This window comes from Bombina bombina, chromosome 2, assembly GCF_027579735.1.
Source record: "Bombina bombina isolate aBomBom1 chromosome 2, aBomBom1.pri, whole genome shotgun sequence".
In the NCBI taxonomy this organism is placed as follows: domain Eukaryota; kingdom Metazoa; phylum Chordata; class Amphibia; order Anura; family Bombinatoridae; genus Bombina; species Bombina bombina.
Window position 1 is genome coordinate 1,309,072,989 of NC_069500.1, and position 21,135 is coordinate 1,309,094,123.

Below are 21,135 nucleotides of genomic sequence, written 5' to 3' on the forward strand. Positions count from 1 at the left end.
AAGAATCAAAATGTGAGGGTGAAGAAACATCAGAAACAATTTACCCATCAGAAACATGTTCAGGTTCAGGAGCATAAGAACAGCTAGATGTTTGCTCAGATGCTAAAGGGGTAGAGAAACTATTAGTTAATGTTCCTATTTAGTCGGATATATGTATACACTGCAGTCTTGTTTACAGTACCACTATAAATAACACTCATAACACTGCCAGAGCTCCAACCTTTATGGCATAACTATGCTTATACTATGCTGTTTGGTTATATTAAGGTTTTACATAGGGGGGAGTGTGTTATCTATGGCCAGGGCAGCATATTCTAGCTCATATATTGAATAAAACCAATATCATTGTTAGTATGCTTCTTTTCCAATACTATATATAAAAGCACATTTCTTTTTAAGATGCATGCTCTTTTACCTATACTAGCTTGGCATACCTTTATTGACCCAGATGATAGTATACTGATTTTATTTATGCAGTGGTAATCATTGAGTAATACAGGGGTTGCTTCTACTAAAATAGGGCTCCCTGATAGAGGGCTTTACTATATTGTCTAATATGGCTTTATCATATATAAGGTTTTCATGTATAAATCTGGCCATACCTCAATGGGCTACAGTTTCCCTCCTTTAGATGTGTATAATATGTCAGCACACTGACATGGTCACGTAACATAGTTTCTTACTGAGAATATAATTTGTTCTAAGATCAAAACGAGCAAAGTTGCATAGAGACACCGGACAAACATACAGACAGACGGAATATTGTGAATAATAATACCAATCTATGTATCTATCTGCAGGAAGATATAACACACACATCAGTTTGTTTTAACTTCAAAACTTATTCGGTCTGTTCGGTAGTATGTCATATTCCTTCCCCTATATACCAGTTTATGTAACATGATTTAAGGTGGTTGAGTACTTTTTATATATAAAAAAAAAAGGTTCGGGGGCGTGTCCAAGCAGTGTTCTGAACAGGACGCATATTCTGAGAGCTCCTAGCAGAGGCCTTAGTAATCCGCCGATTATTAAACTATAGCAGCAAGAGTGAACATAAATTGATAGAAGACATCACAATCTTGTTAATTGTGACTCCATATTTATTTTCTTTGCTGTTTGAATGATGCTGGAGACCCAGATTGGAACATAAAGGCCTATGGCGGCGGCCTACTACTAGGCATCCACCTCCCCCCCCCGGGAAGAGCCGGGTCATCAGTGCTGTCAGGTACACTGGCTTACTGAACCTCTTCACATTCTATCACTCATCAGTCATCAAGCTCAAATATTTCTGCCTCATATTACTTTCTCTTCACATCAAAACAATCCTTTATCACAAACATACTGTACACACGACCATTCCGTTATGATGACTACGTGGGAAATAGATCTTGCACGAGACCTGGACCAGCGTTTCTCTAGACTAGAGAATTTACTTCTCAAAATCTACAAAAGGTCGCTACCTCTAGACCATGTGGAGAACACTTCAATATTGCTGAAACATACCAGTACTGAGGACTCATTGCAAAGAATAGCAAAACATGCTGCCAAAGATGGAGACTGGAGAGAAACAAGGAAGGAGGACAAGCTTTTACATGAAACATACCCTCCGACGCAGCCGGAGGAGCGAGACTCTGCTAAAATGCCACCAAACAACCCACATAGCAGAAAAACTGCCCCATCTGACTTTAACTCACAGGATGTGCCGTTTCGGTCGAAGAACCCCGGCATGGCTGACAAATCACCACACACCACCAGGCAGTCGGATGAGAAAGTTCTTGATCACTTGGACTCCATATCGCAGTCGGATACAGGGGGAAATCTTTCTAAATACATATCACAGTGCCTGCAAAGCTCAGAGCGACCTAAACTACTGAGAACCTGCCATGTGAAAATTTATGGTGACAAACCCTCTTGCGGCAGTACCTGGCTTGATAAGCTGGATAGTTACATAGCCACATACTGCAATGCCATGCAGGAGTCTCGGCCACTCGATCCCAACACCGCAGTGCCTACTACACGACCTGCAAACAACTCACAACCTCTGTCTATAAATGAAGCCGATGGAGCCAATTTTTTCCTACTTAAGACTCCCGGTACACCACAGGCTCATCAAGAACTCCGTAGCATCAATAAGGGGCACAAAAGACATTCTCCGATTAAGGATTCCTATTGCTCCCACAGTAATGGGCGCTTTCCAGCCACAGGAGAGGGGTAGTCGGCAGATATACCTCCCAAGCAGATTACACCTGACTGAGCTCACTGGGGTAAACCGCTAACAATCTGCTAGTTTAGTTTTTACTTTCTCCATGGGCTCTCTGGAGGAACGTTACTTGCCTTGCCAATATATGTGGTTAAGCCTCCCTTTTTATTTTATTTTTTTATTTTAGGTTTTATTATATATTTAAAAGTTGACTGGTTATTACATATATTGATGCAATGGCAAAAAATGTGCATAACAATACTAAATATCGGCGGGTGTTTTGTGGAAGACAGTAACTGGCGACAGATAAATGTACTGATTGCTTTTGATTGCTGCCGAATTTCTCATCTCCTCAGTTTCCAATATTAGGCTTAGTTGAATAGCATAGTAGCACCTTGTCCTCTTACACAACACTGACTTATATTATTCTTATTATTACTTTTTATTTTCTTTACGTTCCCCAGCTGGGTTTCTGTGTCACTAACTGTAGTTGCATATAGATTTTAAAGGCATGGAACGGTCTATCTCTCACTGAGGGGCGAACATAGCAATGAAGTAATTTCCCTTAAACACAACTGCGCATACCAAATATCTCTTAAATATAGATTGGTCCTATAAATCTTAGTTATCCCCAATTATGGCCAATACAGCTGTTTCTTATATCTGATCAATTTTAATACAATTTTCCTCAGGGATGCATATGCCAGTGTATGTACATCCTGCCATGAATCCTGACTAACATGACTTATCAATATAAGAGTACATGAGTGACTTGATTGCAGCCAGGGGGGGAGAATAATAGGGAAAGAGCATTTTCAGGCACATTAATGTTTTGTCAATTATTTTATGATACTGTACAACCCTGTATATCAAATATGACGTGAATATTTGAGCTCTAACCTGTACCTTACATTTTGTTATCCAGTTTTGTGTATGTTTTGTTTATGCTTATTTATCCTTACATGTTTCCTATATATTGTAAATAAGGATCCAATAGTGGTCCATAATATGTCTTAAAGGGACTAAAATGAGGAAAATCAACCAAGAACCACCTGAATGTTTCCCATACCGCTGAATGCATAATTTTTGTTTTTATTTACTCATTTTCTTATATATGTATTTTCTCCCTATTTTGGTGTCTCAAACCACTGTAATATGCAACTCCTCAATAAAAATGTTTTAAAAAAAAAAAAAAAAAAAAGAAAAAAAAAAAAAAGGTTCATTATTTGAGACCCAAGAGTGGTCTCTTTCTTTCTCTGATTACTTATTTGGCCTCATGAATCATTCAGTGGGTACATAGTTTGTCGGGCAATCACTGTATATACTAAATGTGTAAACTGTCACGTAAACATGCAATGTATATTTACCCTGACTTGTATTGGTCATATGCTGTGAAACTAGTTTTCTTTGTACTATCTATTGTGAATTGACAACTACTGTTTGCATGCCTTGAATTGAACCTTAATAAAAATAAAATAAAAAAAGGGTTTATCCCCAAATAAAAAAAGACCTTTGGGTATACTAATATAACGTTATAATGCCAAAAGGGGCTACTATATTTACAATAGGTAATAACTACTATAATAAGGATCACCTGGCTATTAAAACCAGAGTTTTTGCCCAATGCCCATGTGTGGGGACATCACAGCTAAATATATGACCAGCACTATACAATTAAATATGCATGCATTAAAGAGTACTCAAACTAAGAACCTTCTCTATATAAGCCACACAACAAACTACAATGAGCTGTAAAAATCTCTGCAGGTTTAGAGCATTGTATTATATTTATATAGTATATAGCATATATTATATTTATATATGATAATACAAAAAGGAAGCCATTAACTGCATCTGCATTGAGTCGGACTTGACCAGCAGCACTCAGCATGGAGTTAGTAGCCGTATATCCTGAAGTACCTCGCCCCTTGATCATTTTTTTTTTTGTGGATGTTTCTTTTTTTATCAATTACATCTTAATATGATGTAATATTTGTGATACTTAGTTCATGTATGATGACATAATAACAAATGGTGATAATTGCAACCACGACAAGCATTGTTAATATATGTAACAACATTATGTTTGCAACATGCTTTAAAATCACACATTTATCATTTAATTCATGAAATATGACGTTTTTTTCTCTAGAAACAAAATAACTTAAATAAGTAAAACATATATTACTTGCAAGTACAGAACATAATGACATTATAACATGCCTTTTGTTAAATGAAGAAACAGAAAAAGAAAACACCAGATATTTTCTGCATTACTAATAAAAAAAAAAACAATAATAATTTTGCTTTTGAGAAATTAAAAAAACATTATGAAGAGATAAACAGGTTTTTTCTTTCTATTTAAAAAAACAAATACCTAGAACATATTTATCTTGAAAATGGTTATTAACCTGGGTAACCTCTATTCAGGCCCAAATTGGCCATAGGGCACACAGGGCAGATGCCTGGTGGGCCGGGGCCAGATGTGGTCTGGGTCTGGTTGCCTTAGCCCCATCCAGTCACCAGCATTATTATTTGTGCATGTTGCAGGGGACACTATGTAAGTGATGTAGCCAGTACCACCAGACAAAGCTCTCTGGTGTGTGATGTTGGCATCAGATGATGGTCTAGAGACGGGCACTGTGTATGTGATGTAGGAGCCACACAATGTTTTGTGTATGTGATGTAGATACTCTGTGACACACTAGAGAGAGCATAAGGGTGTAAGGGTTTCCTTAGCCCACCCAGTTACCAGCACTGTCGCATAATCTCACTGTCTCATGATGCATATGGTATAGTGAAACATACACATGTTCTCTATATGTTATAAAGATTATCTAGTAATTGACATTTCATAAACAGTATAATTGGCTCTTGTATGTGTTTGATTTACCCCTGCAACACAATGGAAAAATGATCTATCCCTCTGTCTCTATCTTCTGTGACTGTTTATCTTTCTGCATCATTATCGTTATCATTTCCAAGCAGAATATATAAATACTAGAATTTGGAGTTCTAGGTAATTAATAGTCTTATTACACAAGCATTATTAGAAATTACTCTTAATCTCTTCTTGGATCACTGATTATGTATAGTGTATAAGATATGTGTCTATCTAGTGGTAACAGTGATTGCCTCTGTATGCAGTTGTCTAGCTGAATTATACATAGAATGACTGCTTTAAGTCCTGGATATCACAGTTATGTAGAGTGCCGGTCTGTTAAATTGCTGGAAGCTTAGCAAATGCAGCATTTGGCTAAACTGAAATATCTGTTTATCCCTGAACTGGACTGTCGCTGGAAGATAAATGTAGCTGCATTATTAATATTTAGCTCCTGCTGCAGATGATAAATTGGTACACATGATAAATGTTTTAAGCTTCTTGAAGGTGAGAAGAATATAAACATGAGTCTGATAGTGCAGGCACTGTAAGTGGGGTATTAGTATATGGCAGGGAGGTGCAGGACTACAGGAGAATTATTGGCATTGCTTAACACTTGGCTTCAGTAATAAGACAAAATAACACCTTGAATTAGCCTTTAAGATGCAAGATTAGAGTTATCTCATTGTAATTAATTGTGATTTTCTACATTACTTCTTAAAGTGACAGTGTAATGTTAATTGTTTCTATAGAAAAAAAAAGACATCATAAGAACAAATATTCAACCACCCAGTGGAAAATGAAAAATGGAGAGAGCCAAGCAATTTTTAAAGGATGTTCAAGAATCAGCTAAAAATACAATTAACTCTTATCTGATGGTTCCTGAGTACAATGTACCTCTAACATTAGTGTAAAAGGGTTAGAAGATCTGACAAAGCTAAGACACACTCAGAGATTTTGTGGACCTTGGAGACTTATTGTAAGATAACAAAGTCTGTTTACGCACATGACATGGTATAGCCCACTTAAACCTTTTTACTAAGAGGTCACTCTGACCCTCAACACAGTACAATATTAGCCTACATTCAATAAATCCGACATATGAAACTAATATCTTGCAGAATAAAATGGAACAACATAACAATTAGAAAATTGGAGAGTTCAAAAAGATACCCATCTCTCATCCCATCTGTCACATGGAAAAGGATCTATATCTTAACAGTTCTCCTCTTGGCACATAGAATGAGTTCAACTGTGAAGGATACTGGTATCATAAAAATACCTTCAAAACCATACAGAACCAATAAATTAAAATAAACCTCAAAATAGTCCACATTAACTTGCAAAATATAAAACTTGAAAACAGTTAAAGAGAAATAAAACAAAAATATAAACAAGACAACCTTGTCAGCTTTAAAGGGACATGAAACCCACATTTTTTCTTTAGTGATTTAGAAAGAGCATGTCATTTTAAGCCACTTTCTAATTTACTTCTATTATCTCATTTGCTTCATTCTCTTGATATCACTTGCTGAAAAGCATATCTAGATATGCTCAGTAGCTGCTGATTGGTTGCTGCACATAGAGGCCTTGTGTGATTGGCTCACACATGTGCATTGCTATTTCTTCAACAAAGGATATCTAAAGAATTGAGCAAATTAGATAATAGAAGTAAATTGGAAAGTTGTTTAAAATGACATGCCTTATCTGAATCATGAAAGTTTAATTTTGACTAGACTGTCCCTTTAATATAGCAAGATACGATCGCAAAGTACTTCACTAGAGCAATATAGTCTTTATGATTTCTACATGCTGTGCCAAAGTGTAGTATCCCCACAGCCAGCCCCTCATTCCTGTATGCAAGATACCCAAGACATCTTTATTTGCAATTCACCAAGACTACTGTATAATACTAGATTGGCCCATCAGGATACTGGGACTTTTCCCGGCAGGCTGGTGATCTGCTTTCATCGTAGGGCCCCATTCTTCATCAGGTAACTCCTTGCCATAATCATTTTAGCCACATCTTGTGCCTATCCAGAAATCTTTCTTTTTCAAACATTATTCATCTAGCCCTTACAAACTGTTGAGAGCTATTGTAGTGTAGTATACTGTTCCAATCTTAAAGGGACATAAAACTACAACATTTTCTTTCATGATTTAGATAGAACATAAAGTTTTAAACAACTTTCCAATTTATTTATATTATCACATTTTCTTAATTTTCTTGTTATCCTTTTTTGTAAATCTAGAAGGTAAGCTTAGGAGGGTGCACGTGTCTGCAGCACTATATGGCAGCAGTTTTGCAACAATGTTATACATTAGTGAGAGCACGAGACGGCAGCAATATTTCCTGTCATGTACAGCTCCAGACATGTGCACACTACCTATCTACATATCTCTTTAACAAAGAATAGCATGAGAAGCAAGCAAGTTTGATAATAAGTCATCTGGAAACTTTAAAAAAAATTATCTATCTGAATCATGAAAGAAAATTTTAGGTTTCATGTCTCTATCATTCACTTCCTCTAAAATAAAACATGGTGTCTAAAACATTCACTACAGGTAAAACATTCACTACAGGTAAAAACATTCACTACAGGTAAAACATTCACTACAGGTAAAAACATTCACTACAGGTAAAACATTCACTACAGGTAAAACATTCACTACAGGTAAAAACATTCACTACAGGTAAAACATTCACTACAGGTAAAAACATTCACTACAGGTAAAACATTCACTACAGGTAAAACATTCACTACAGGTAAAAACAAGTCACTACAGGTAAAAACAAGTCACTACAGGTAAAACATTCACTACAGGTAAAACATTAACTACAGGTAAAAACAAGTCACTACAGGTAAAACATTCACTACAGGTAAAACATTCACTACAGGTAAAACATTCACTACAGGTAAAAACAAGTCACTACAGGTAAAAACAAGTCACTACAGGTAAAACATTCACTACAGGTAAAAACATTCACTACAGGTAAAACATTCACTACAGGTAAAAACAAGTCACTACAGGTAAAAACAAGTCACTACAGGTAAAAACATTCACTACAGGTAAAACATTCACTACAGGTAAAACATTCACTACAGGTAAAAACAAGTCACTACAGGTAAAAACATTCACTACAGGTAAAAATATTCACTACAGGTAAAAACAAGTCACTACAGGTAAAAACATTCACTACAGGTAAAAACATTCACTACAGGTAAAAGCAAGTCACTACAGGTAAAAACATTCACTACAGGTAAAAACATTCACTACAGGTAAAACATTCACTACAGGTAAAAACATTCACTACAGGTAAAACATTCACTACAGGTAAAAACATTCACTACAGGTAAAACATTCACTACAGGTAAAAACATTCACTACAGGTAAAACATTCACTACAGGTAAAAACAAGTCACTACAGGTACATTTTATTGAATTGGTGCTGCAGTTTAGCTCATGTGCAAAAGCTTCTATCTTCACCATACTACACCCTGAACACATCAGGTGGTGATATGAACACATATTGCCACCTGCAGTGAAGAACAAGTACATTTTCTTTCTGATGTTGGAGTTGTTGAGCTATACAAGCCGAGAGAGAGCTATCTGAGGGTGGATGGCGGTGGTTAGATCCCTGTGCAGACAGACCAGTAGATTGGAGGTTCTGGGACGTGAAGATCTGGAAAAAAAGCTGAAATAAGAGCCGAAATGCGTAAATGTGTTATTGTAAAGAGATTGGGAAAATTGTTCCTTTACTGAGAGCACTTTCTGGATCGATTAATCTTTACAGAGAACTTTTCAACAGGTGATCCCTAGCCAGAAGAATTACATCATACCCACAGGACGGCAGACTTTCGGAACACGTGACTCACATAGAGGAGCAGTCCACGCTAACAGCACACAGAATGCCGAAGGAGGTCAAAGATTACAGAACAAACATACCAAAAGAGGTTGGTGAACACGACTCGTCAATGACAGTTTTTACAAGGTGGGGTAATACTTGAACTGTAAGAGGCAACCACAAAAGTGTGTGAGTGGGTTAAGTGACAAAACGCATAGTGGCTATTGGGAAACTGTACATGAGAAACTGCCCATGTATATGCTTAACTAAGTGAATACCACAACGGCATGTGAGTGGACTCTGCTAAAACAATGTCAAGTGTCTATTGGGATTTTTTTAAAATACAATACTGTTCCTTTTTACCAGCTAATCAAAGTGGAAATAACCCTCCAGGTCAATTATATAAAAATTCCCATTTGGGATTGAGTCTTTTAGAAGGAGTACCATATTTTAAGAAATTGTTGATTGTATACAAATTTTTATCTGTTTTTTTATATGGTATATGTAATATTGCATGTGTTTTAATAAATTGCAGTATATTAAAAGATCAGTGTTTTACTGAATTTTACTGATTTGTATTTTTTCCCCAAACTCTCTTTGTTTTATATATTGTTTTAGCATAGAGGATTCCAAAGTAGTAAATCCTCTAAAGAGAGCATAAGGGATTGATACACTAACTGGTATATCAGAAGATTGGGAAGTGAGGCTATAGTTCCTCCCCCATATACTTTTCTGATACACCTTTCATATCTTTTGTTTTAGTGATATTTCTGACTGTAAAAAGGTTACCATGGCCCTGGCATGTAGTCTTTATGAAATACTCACTGTGCTGTAATTCACACAAGAGATTCAAAATATTATTTTCAGTGTCAGCTGAATACAAGTAAGCATGGGGTGAAGGAGACGACTGCCCACCCCTGCAGAAGTGCAGTATGCAATATGAAGCCTTGTGATTAGCTAACCTTGAAAAACAGACTATTGTCTGAGATGTGTAGGAATAGCGTAAACTGCAAAAAATGTTTTATGAGAAACTTGTACAAGCCTGAGTTGAAATGTCTTTATATATATATATATATATATATATATATATATATATATATATATATATATATTTCTGTTAGCGAAATTATAGTATTGTACTATTTTTTAATCTAATTCCTGGAAATTATTGTATTTAATAAATGCAAAGAAAAACATTCCTGTTTGTTTGCTTTTTATTGTTGTTGGGTCTAAAGAAAAAGGAGAAACCACATTGCATATGACCCATTTTTTTATATAATAAAGTTCTCTTTTAATTGTTCGGTGCTACTGATTCTGCTGCATTTTAAACATTTTCATTAACCATTTGCAAGCAGGTTTCAGAAGTGTTGGATTTGTAATTAATGTTCAATGTTTCATGTGCAAAATATCACGCATTGGGCACTCATTCAACTAAAGATGTTAACAACAAAATAGACACTAATGAAACTATGGAAAACATAGGTGAAGCAATACTCAATCTGCTAGATTACGAGTCTTGCGTTGGGTTTAGGATCTTATTTATGGCATATTTTATACCACATTCCCTTCATAACATTATTATTATTTATACTTTTGCATCCACAGCAGATTCAAAACATACACTGAGCCAGCAAGCTCAAAATGATTTGTCATTAGTACATTATTATTAAGGCTGATTATGTTTGTTGTTTAGTGTTTCAGAATTATAGGTTTTCCAAGCTTCGTTCAATAGCTGACAAAAGTAAAAGATTTGGTCATGTATATAGGAGTCAAAATGTTTTGCATTTTAATTTTTGTGTCATTTTTTTACTCTATTGTCACAAACTGTGTTTGTTCACAGAGAGCTCCGGGAAATTCAATATAGTCAATAAAATATTCCTGCTGTACAACACTGGCTTATTTTCTCATATATGTTTTGCTTCAATAAACACAAACAGAGCAGTGGTTTTCTTCTATTATTGCTGGTTTATGTTCTCCTAATTTATTTGGTATATGTCAGCTTTTATTTTACTCATCTGCTTCTGCAGTGCTGGTAATGATTTATATGGAATACAACAGAATTCAAAGGTGAGTTGACCATTACATTGAAGAGACATGCAAATGCTAAAAATGAGGCACTAACAAATTTGAAATGTCTATTGTGTATTGGTATTTAAATGTGTTATTTGGTTGAACTTTGGGGTGTCTGCCTTGATATGCTGCTGATATTGGTGGCTTGCAACTAGCAGATTATAGTCCAACAAACATCCTTTAAGGGACATGAAACCCAAAAAAGTCTTGATTGAATGAAGAGTAAAAGTCAATGTAAAATCTATAGATAAAGATGGATGTCTTCTGCATTAAAAGGGACATGAAATCCCAAATTTTTCATTCATGATTCAGATAAAGAATACAATTTCAAACAACTTTCTAATTTACTTCTATTATCTAATCTGTTTCTTTCTCTTGGAATCATTTGTTGAAGGAGCAGCAATGCACTACTGGTTTCTAACTGAACACATGGGTGAGCCAATCAAAATCAATATATATATATGAAGCCTGATGAAACAGACAGCAGTCTGAGAAACGCGTTGCTTGTTCTTTTAATATCTAGTGTCATGAGACACTGAGATTTTTATTTTATTAATAAAATTTGGTTTTATGTAAACCTCTTTGTGAGAGTCTGAGCTCTGTCAGTCCGGCAAGACATTGGAGAAACCAGTTTCCTTGCAGTGTCAGTGAGCTGGGACACTGTGAGATCCCAGTCTGTTTGATTTAGCACAATTGGGTGCTGCTCCACTTGTGAGTACCTTTTTGATTACCTAACAAATCTCTTTCACCAACTGTATTACACTAGGAGGCGCCTTTGTCTTTTTGTGATTTTTTTCACAGAGAAAACTTGCTCTTAGATCCTGATTTCCCTGACAAAGCAGCTGACTCCAGTCATCATCTGTGTTCCTGATCATTGATCATCCTGGTATTTGATCACATTCATCATTTGGGACTATACCCACCCCAATTGGGACATTTACCATCTATATAACATTGCAGAAGAAGACAGCATTTCCAGATAAGAACCTTTCAGGAATTTCTTATTGCTGTATTTGTTATTATTTGTGTTGTATCCTATGTTTCTCATAGTCCCATATTTATAACAATTGTTTCTTTTTTGTTTACATTATTCCGTATAGTATATTTTATTATAGTTATTATATGTAATATCTTGTTCTCTTCTCTCTTAGCCTATTTACATAATAATCATATAAGGTCCTGTGCGCCCCCTAGTAGTAACACACCCTTAGTGTTACTGATTGTTTCTTTTGACAATATATATATATGCAGACACCAATCAACAGCTAGAACCTAGATTATCTGCTGCACCTGAGCTTGCCTAGAAAACCCTTTCAGCAAAGGATAACAAGAGAAGGAAGCAAATTAAATAATAGAAGTAAATTGGAAAGTTGTTTAAAATTGTATTCTCTATCTGAATCATGAAAGAAAAATTTGGGGTTTCATGTCCCTTTTAATGCAGAAGACATCCATCTTCATTATCTATAGATTTTACATTGACTTTTACTCTTCATTCAATCAAGACTTGTTTTGTGAAGATTTGTGGCCCTGATATTCTGAAATAGTTAGAGCCTTGGGGAACTTGATACTGGAAAGGTCACCCTGCTCCGTGATTCCGATAGTAGTGACAAAATACTGCCAGAAGTTTATTATTAGTATTTGAGTCTGAAGAGCATCCTGAGTAGAAGAATTGAAGAGCTTAAGATACAGTTTTGTAAGTTGCTGACAGACGAGTTACTTACATCTATGGAGGAAATGCCTGATGGACCTGGTCACCAGAAAGCATAATGATGGAGGCCGCGGATGAGGATCTGTTTGTGCCCTTAGTTTCTTTTGAGTCAAGGGAAACAAAGTTCTGCTCTGGGGTATTTTAAATCATGCATTTAGTTAATACGGAATTTGCATAACTATATTCCATTAATGTACAGATACAGCTCACTACAGGCTCTTTATAAAGCATATTTCAGTTAAACTGCTGAGGAGATCATTGTATATGATGATTTTGTCTGATATTTCTGGATGTTTTGATATTTAATTTTAAGTTAAGTTGTACTGACTTAGCATGTAAACATCATCTGTTAGCTATAGAAGTGATGCAGGGGTATTTTTCTTGATAAATTGTGTATTCCCCTACTGCTTTCATAAAAGAAAAACACTGTCAGTTGTTACAAATGTGTGGTATTGTTTGAAGATTGCAGGTCCTTTAACCCACAATCTTTTTAGTTCCTCAGCCTAAAGTCTATGTGTGACGAGACCAATCTCGCCACTGTGCATTGGAGGAGCCTGGTTGCCCGCCTGCTGCCTTTAGACTATGGCCCCATGTTGAAAAACGTACTTTTCCCCTGCAAAGACACGAAAGCCGGGTCATTCAGTACTTGCCCTATTTGAACAGTGATACCCCAGATAGCTATGCCATGTAGCCCATTTGTATAACGAAAGACTATGTGAAAGACTTTGGCCCCATGGCAATTGAAACTGTATTTCTCTGTCTGTGATAATTACATCAATCATTGTGTAAGGTAATTGTATCAACTATTGTGTAAGATAACTGCATCAACCATTGTGTAAGGTAATTGCATCACCCATTGTGTAAGGTAATTATATCACAGACAGAGGGGAGGATTTTGTGTGGGAGTGTCTGAGAGTATTGTATGTGTTTATTGGTTGCTTTACAAAACCCTGTGGGTGGTACTAATGTGTAAGAATGTGTATATAAAAACAATAAACCCACAGCTCTTGCTGATTCCTGTTTTACCCTCAAGATGGAGCTTGGTCTCATGTTTGGGGGGAATTGCTGCTTTGAATTGTTCTTTTGCCTGTTCCAGGAGAGAAGGATTTAGTGTATTTTCCCCATTCGGTGCATTAACTGGGTTCGTGTGTTGCTATTCCCTTATTAAGGGCATCTTTCATCTGGTATTAACCCTTGATATCAGGGTTACACCGTAACAATTGGTGGCAAGCGGCGGGATCGTTCCCACAGCCAGAAGGACAGCTACAGGAGACACCATTCCGTGGATTTACAAGTTGGGGGCAACGCATGTCCCAGTACAGTGACCTTAAAAGCAACAGAATGGAACAAGCAGTGTTATATGTGAAGGAAGACCTGGATAGCCGGGATGCATTAAGGAAAGGCATCTGGTAACAGGCCCTGGATAATGTACAAAACCAGCAGGGTAAGAGTCTCCCCAGTGAAGAGCAGCGGTTGCAGAAGCAAGTGGCCCTGCGGATGCCCTTCCTGGGAGAGCAGCCCCTGGAGGAATTGGTGAAGGAACTAGAGCACCGGGTATGGCAGGAGCTATGGCTGGAGGATGCCTATCAGGCGCTCTGGTGGTATATGGCACAGTATATACCCTGGACAGCTGAGCATGACAAGCCAGAGGGAGAGGAGTTTGATGGTCCTGGCTTGTTATGGGAGTCCTTTGCAGAGCCTGACTTCGGGAGCCCTGCGCAGACCAGACTTCAGGACATTTTCTATAAGAGGGAGGCTAGGCATGACTGGGCTGACCCCCATGAGGTAGACCCAGACCTGGCTCACTTAGCAGCCCTGGAGTGGGAACTGGAGCAGGGCTACCGAGATCTCTTCCACTCCATTGGGAAGGCTCAGCAGGATAGCAAGATGACAGACCCAAATCCAGACCCGTTCAGCTGGGAAGATATTGTGGAAATTTACTGGGAAGGACCCCAGGTGGCCGGTGGAGATGGGACCGAGGTCTCTCCACCGGTCCTGCAGGGAATTGGGAGCCCAGACTCCATTCCCCAGCGGCAGGCTGAGTTACAGGGGGCAGAGACAGTTTGTCCTGTCCCCCAGCAGCAGAGTGATATGCAGGGAATTGGGAGCCCAGACTCCATTCCCCAGCAGCAGGCTGAGTTACAGGGGGCAGAGACAGTTGGTTCTGCCCCCCATCAGCAGAGTGAGATGCAGGGGATTGGGAGCCCAGTCTCCATTCCCCAGTGGCTGGAAGTACGTATGGGAGAGGAGCTTGTTACCCCCTCTCCCCAGCGGCAGCTTAACACACCAGGGGGAGACAGTATGCCCCACAACCCTGCAGATGGGACCGTGGTCTCTGCACTTACAGCACAGTGGGTAGGGACAGTCGGTCCTGTCCCCCAGCAACAGAGCTGTTTAGCCAAAGGGGAGACAGTCAGTCTCCCCCCACAGCAGCATGGTGCTTGGTCTATAGGGGAGATGATTGGTCTCTCCCTCCAGCGGCACAGCTATGTATCCAAAGGGGAGACAGTCGGTCTCCCCCTCCAGCAACCAGGCTCCCACCAGGCTACTTCCGTGGTAGTGCTGGCACCAGGGCAGAGTATAGCTGGTCTCTGCCCACCTCGCAACCCACCAATTCAGCGTACCAGTCCCCTACACAGCCGTAGTGAGGCACTTGGACATGGACAAGTTTCTCCTCTACCCAGGTGTAGTGACCATTTATTGTGGGTGGACTGTACTGCTGATTGTGTTTTGTGGGTGGGTTGCTGGACTAACCAGGGCACTGACCGGCAGGAGGTCAGATACCCTGTTAGTCTGTTTGGAAAAGGGGAGAGATGTGACAAGACCAATCTCGCCACTGTGCATTGGAGGAGCCTGGTTGTCCACCTGCTGCCTTTAGACAATGGCCCCATGTTGAAACGCTTACTTTTCCCCTGCAAAGACATGAAAGCCGGGTCATTCAGTACTTGCCCTATTTGAACAGTGATACCCCAGATAGCTATGCCATGTAGCCCATTTGTACAACGAAAGACTATGTGAAAGACTTTGGCTCCATGGCAATTGAACTGTATTTCTCTGTCTGTGATAATTGCATCACCCATTGTGTAAGGTAATTGTATCACAGACAGAGGGGAGGATTTTGTGTGGGAGTGTCTGAGAGTATTGTATGTGTTTATTGGTTGTTTTACAAAACCCTGTGGGTGGTACTAATGTGTAGAATGTGTGCAGGGAGTGCAGAATTATTAGGCTAGTTGTATTTTTGAGGATTAATTTTATTATTGAACAACAACCATGTTCTCAATGAACGCAAAAAACTCATTACTATCAAAGCTGAATAGTTTTGGAAGTAGTTTTTAGTTTGTTTTTAGTTTGAGCTATTTTAGGGGGATATCTGTGTGTGCAGGTTACTATTACTGTGCATAATTATTAGGCAACTTAACAAAAAACAAATATATACCCATTTCAATTATTTATTTTTACCAGTGAAACCAATATAACATCTCAACATTCACAAATATACATTTCTGACATTCAAAAACAAAACAAAAACAAATCAGTGACCAATATAGCCACCTTTCTTTGCAAGGACACTCAAAAGCCTGCCATCCATGGATTCTGTCAGTGTTTTGATCTGTTCACCATCAACATTGCGTGCAGCAGCAACCACAGCCTCCCAGACACTGTTCAGAGAGGTGTACTGTTTTCCCTCCATGTAAATCTCACATTTGATGATGGACCACAGGTTCTCAATGGGGTTCAGATCAGGTGAACAAGGAGGCCATGTCATTAGATTTTCTTCTTTTATACCCTTTCTTGCCAGCCACGCTGTGGAGTACTTGGACGCGTGTGATGGAGCATTGTCCTTGGAGTAAGACAACATGCATAAAGAGGATGATGTGGTCAAAATACTCATTTGCCTAATAATTCTGCACTCCCTGTATATAATAAACCCACAGCTCTTGCTGATTCCTGTTTTACCCTCAAGATGGAGCTTGGTCTCATGTTTGGGGGGAATTGCTGCTTTGAATTGTTCTTTTGCCTGTTCCAGGAAAGAAGGATTTAGTGTATTTTCCCCATTCGGTGTATTAACTGGGTTCGTGTATTGTTATTCCCGTATTAAGGGCATCTTTCATTTCACGGGTTATACCGTAACACTATGGCCTAGATTTAGAGTTCTGCGTTAACCGTCAAAAGCAGCGTTAAGGAGTCCTAACGCTGCTTTTTACCGCCCGCTGGTATTTAGAGTCAGCCAGGAAAGGGTCTACCGCTCACCTCCTTACCACGACTCCAGGCTACCGCAGATCCCCTTACATCAATTGCATATCCTATCTTTTCTATGGGATTTGCCTAACGCTGGTATTTGGAGTCTTGGAAGAAGTGAGCGGTAGACCCTCTACCGACAAGACTCCTACCATCAAAAAAAGTCAGTAGTTAAGAGTTTTATGGGCTAACGCCAGAATATAAACCTCCTAACTACTGTGCTATAAAGTACACTAACACCCATAAACTACCTATGTACCCCTAAACTGAGCCCCCCCCCCACATCGCCAACCCTCTAATAAAATTTTTTTCACTCCTAATCTGCCGACCGGACACCGCCGCCACCTACATTATCCCTATGAACCCCTAATCTGCTGCCCCTAACATCGCCGACACCTATATTATATTTATTACCCCCTAATCTGCCCCCCCCAACGTCGCTGCCACCTACCTACACTTATTAATCCCTAATCTGCCGACGGACATCGCCGCCACTATAATAAATGTATTAACCCCTAAACCGCCATACTTCCGCCTCGCAAACACTATAATACATTTTATTAACCCCTAATCTGCCCTCCCTAACATCGCCGCCACCTACCTACAATTATTAACCCCTAATCTGCCGCCCCCAATGTCGCCGCTACTATAATAAAGTTATTAACCCCTAAACCTAAGTCTAACCTTAACACCCCCCTAACATAAATAGAATTTAAATTAAACGAAATAATATTAATATAATTAAATAAATTATTCATATTTAAAACTAAATACTTACCTAGAAAATAAACCCTAATATAGCTACAATATAACTAATAGTTAGATTGTAGCTATTTTAGGATATATTTATTTTAGGATTTATATTTATTTTACAGGCAACTTTGTATTTATTTTAACTAGGTACAATAGCTATTAAATAGTTAATAACTATTTAATAGCTACCTAGTTCAAATAAAGACGAAATTACCTGTAAAATAAATCCTAACCTAAGTTACAAATACACCTAACACTACACTATCATTAAATTAATTAAATAAATTAACTACAATTAGCTAAACTAAAATACAATTAAATAAACTATTCTATTATACAAAAAAAAACACTAAATAAAAAAAAATAAAAAAAAATTACAAGAAGTTTAAACTAATTACACCTAATCTAAGCCCCCTAATAAAATAAAAAATCCCTCCAAAATAAAAAAATGCCCTACACTATTCTAAATTACAAAACTAATCAGCTCTTTTACCAGCCCTTAAAAGGGCTTTTTGCGTGGCATTGCCCCAAAGTAATCAGCTCTTTTACCTGTAAAAAAAATACAACCCCCCCAACATTAAAACCCACCACCCACATACCCCTACTCTAACCCAAACCCCCTTAAAAAAACCTATCGCTACCCCCCTGAAGATCATCCTACCTTGAGTCGTCTTCACCCAGCCGAATTCTTCATCCACGGTGCGCAGAGGAGGTCCTTCATCCGGTAGAAGTCTTCATCCAGGCGGCGGCTTCAATCTTCATCCATCTGGAGCGGAGCGGAGCCATCTTCAAAGGAGTCGACACGGAGCCATCCTCTTCAACCGACGACTTCCCAATGAATGAAGGTTCCTTTAAGGGATGTCATCCAAGATGGCGTCCCTTCAATTCCGATTGGCTGATAGGATTCTATCAGCCAATCGGAATTAAGGTAGGAAAAATCTGATTGGCTGATCCAATCAGCCAATCAGATTGAAGTTCAATCCGATTGGCTGATGCAATCAGCCAATCGTATTGAGCTCGCATTCTATTGGCTGATTGGAACAGCCAATAGAATGCAAGCTCAATACGATTGGCTGATTGGATCAGCCAATCGGATTGAACTTCAATCTGATTGGCTGATTGAATCAGCCAATCAGATTTTTCCTACCTTAATTCCTATTGGCTGATAGAATCCTATCAGCCAATCAGAATTGAAGGGACGACATCTTGGAAGACGTCCCTTAAAGGAACCTTCATTCGTCGGGAAGTCGTCGGTTGAAGAGGATGGCTCCACGTCGGCTCCTTTGAAGATGGCTCCGCTCCACTCCGGATGGATAAAGATTGAAGACGCCGCCTGGATGAAGACTTTTACCGGATGAACTGGGTTTGTGTGTTGCTATTCCCGTATTAAGGGCATCTTTCATCTGGTATTAACCCTCGATATCCGGGTTATACCGTAACACTATGGCCTAGATTTAGAGTTCTGCGTTAGCCATCAAAAGCAGCGTTAAGGGGTCCTAACGCTGCTTTTACCGCCCGCTGGTAATTAGATTCAGCCAGGAAAGGGTCTATCGCTCACCTCCTTACCACGACTCCAGGCTACTGCAGATCCCCTTATGTCAATTGCGTATCCTATCTTTTCTATGGAATTTGCCTAACGCTGGTATTTGTAGTCTTGGAAGAAGTGAGCGGTAGACCCTCTACCGACAAGACTCCTACCATCAAAAAAAGTCAGTAGTTAAGAGTTTTATGGGCTAACGCCGGAATATAAGCCTCCTAACTACTATGCTATAAAGTACACTAACACCCATAAACTACCTATGTACCCCTAAACTGAGCCCCCCCCCCCACATCGCCAACCCTCTAATAAAATTTTTTAACCCCTAATCTGCCGACCGGACACCGCCGCCAATTACATTATCCCTATGAACCCCTAATCTGCTGCCCCTAACATCGCTGACACCTATATTATATTTATTACCCCCTAATCTGCCCCCCCCCCCAAAGTCGCCACCACCTACCTACACTTATTAACCCCTAATCTGCCGACGGACATCGCCGCCACTATAATAAATGTATTAACCCCTAAACCGCTGTACTTCCGCCTCGCAAACACTATAATAAATTTTATTAACCCCTAATCTGCCCTCCCTAACATCGCCGCCACCTACCTACAATTATTAACCCCTAATCTGCCGCCCCCAACGTCACCGCTACTATAATAAAGTTATTAACCCCTAAACCTAAGTCTAACCCTAACACCCCCCTAACGTAAATAGAATTTAAATTAAACTAAATAATATTCCTATAATTAAATAAATTATTCCTATTTAAAACTAAATAGTTACCTAGAAAATAAACCCTTATATAGCTACAATATAACTAATAGTTACATTGTAGCTATTTTAGGATTTATATTTATTTTACAGGCAACTTTGTATTTATTTTAACTAGGTACAATAGCTATTAAATAGTTAATAACTATTTAACAGCTACCTAGTTAAAATAAAGACAAAATTACCTGTAAAATAAATCCTAACCTAAGTTACAAATATACCTAACACTACATTATCATTAAATTAATTAAATAAATTAACTACAATTAGCTAAACTAAAATACAATTAAATAAACTATTCTATAATACAAAAAAAAAACACTAAATAAAAAAAAAAAAAAAAAAATTACAAGAAGTTTAAACTAATTACACCTAATCTAAGCCCCCTAATAAAATAAAAAATCCCTCCAAAATAAAAAAATGCCCTACCCTATTCTAAATTACAAAAGTAATCAGCTCTTTTACCAGCCCTTAAAAGGGCTTTTTGCGGGGCATTGCCCCAAAGTAATCAGCTCTTTTACCTGTAAAAAAAATACAACCCCCCCAACATTAAAACCCACCACCCACATTAATACATTTATTATAGTGGCGGCAATGTCCGTTGATTGGAACAGCCAATAGAATGCAAGCTCAATACGATTGGCAGATTTTTCCTACCTTAATTCCGATTGGCTAATAGAATCCTATCTGCCAATCGGAATTGAAGGAACGCCATCTTGGATGACGTCCCTTAAAGGAACCTTCATTTGTCGGGAAGTCATCGGTTGAAGAGGATGGCTCCACGTCGGCTCCTTTGAAGATGCCTCCACCCCACTCTGGATGGATGAAGATTGAAGACGCTGCCTGGATGAAGACTTCTACCAGATGAAGGACCTCCTCTGCGCACCTTGGATGAAGAATTCGGCTCGGCTGGGTGAAGACGACTCAAGGTAGGATGATCTTCAGGGGGTTAGCGATAAGTTTTTTTAAGGGGGGTTTGGGTGGGTTAGAGTAGGGGTATGTGGGTGGTGGGTTTTAATGTTGGGGGGGTTGTATTTTTTTTTACAGGTAAAAGAGCTGATTACTTTGGGGCAATGACCCGCAAAACGCCCTTTTAAGGGCTTGTAAAAGAGCTGATTACTT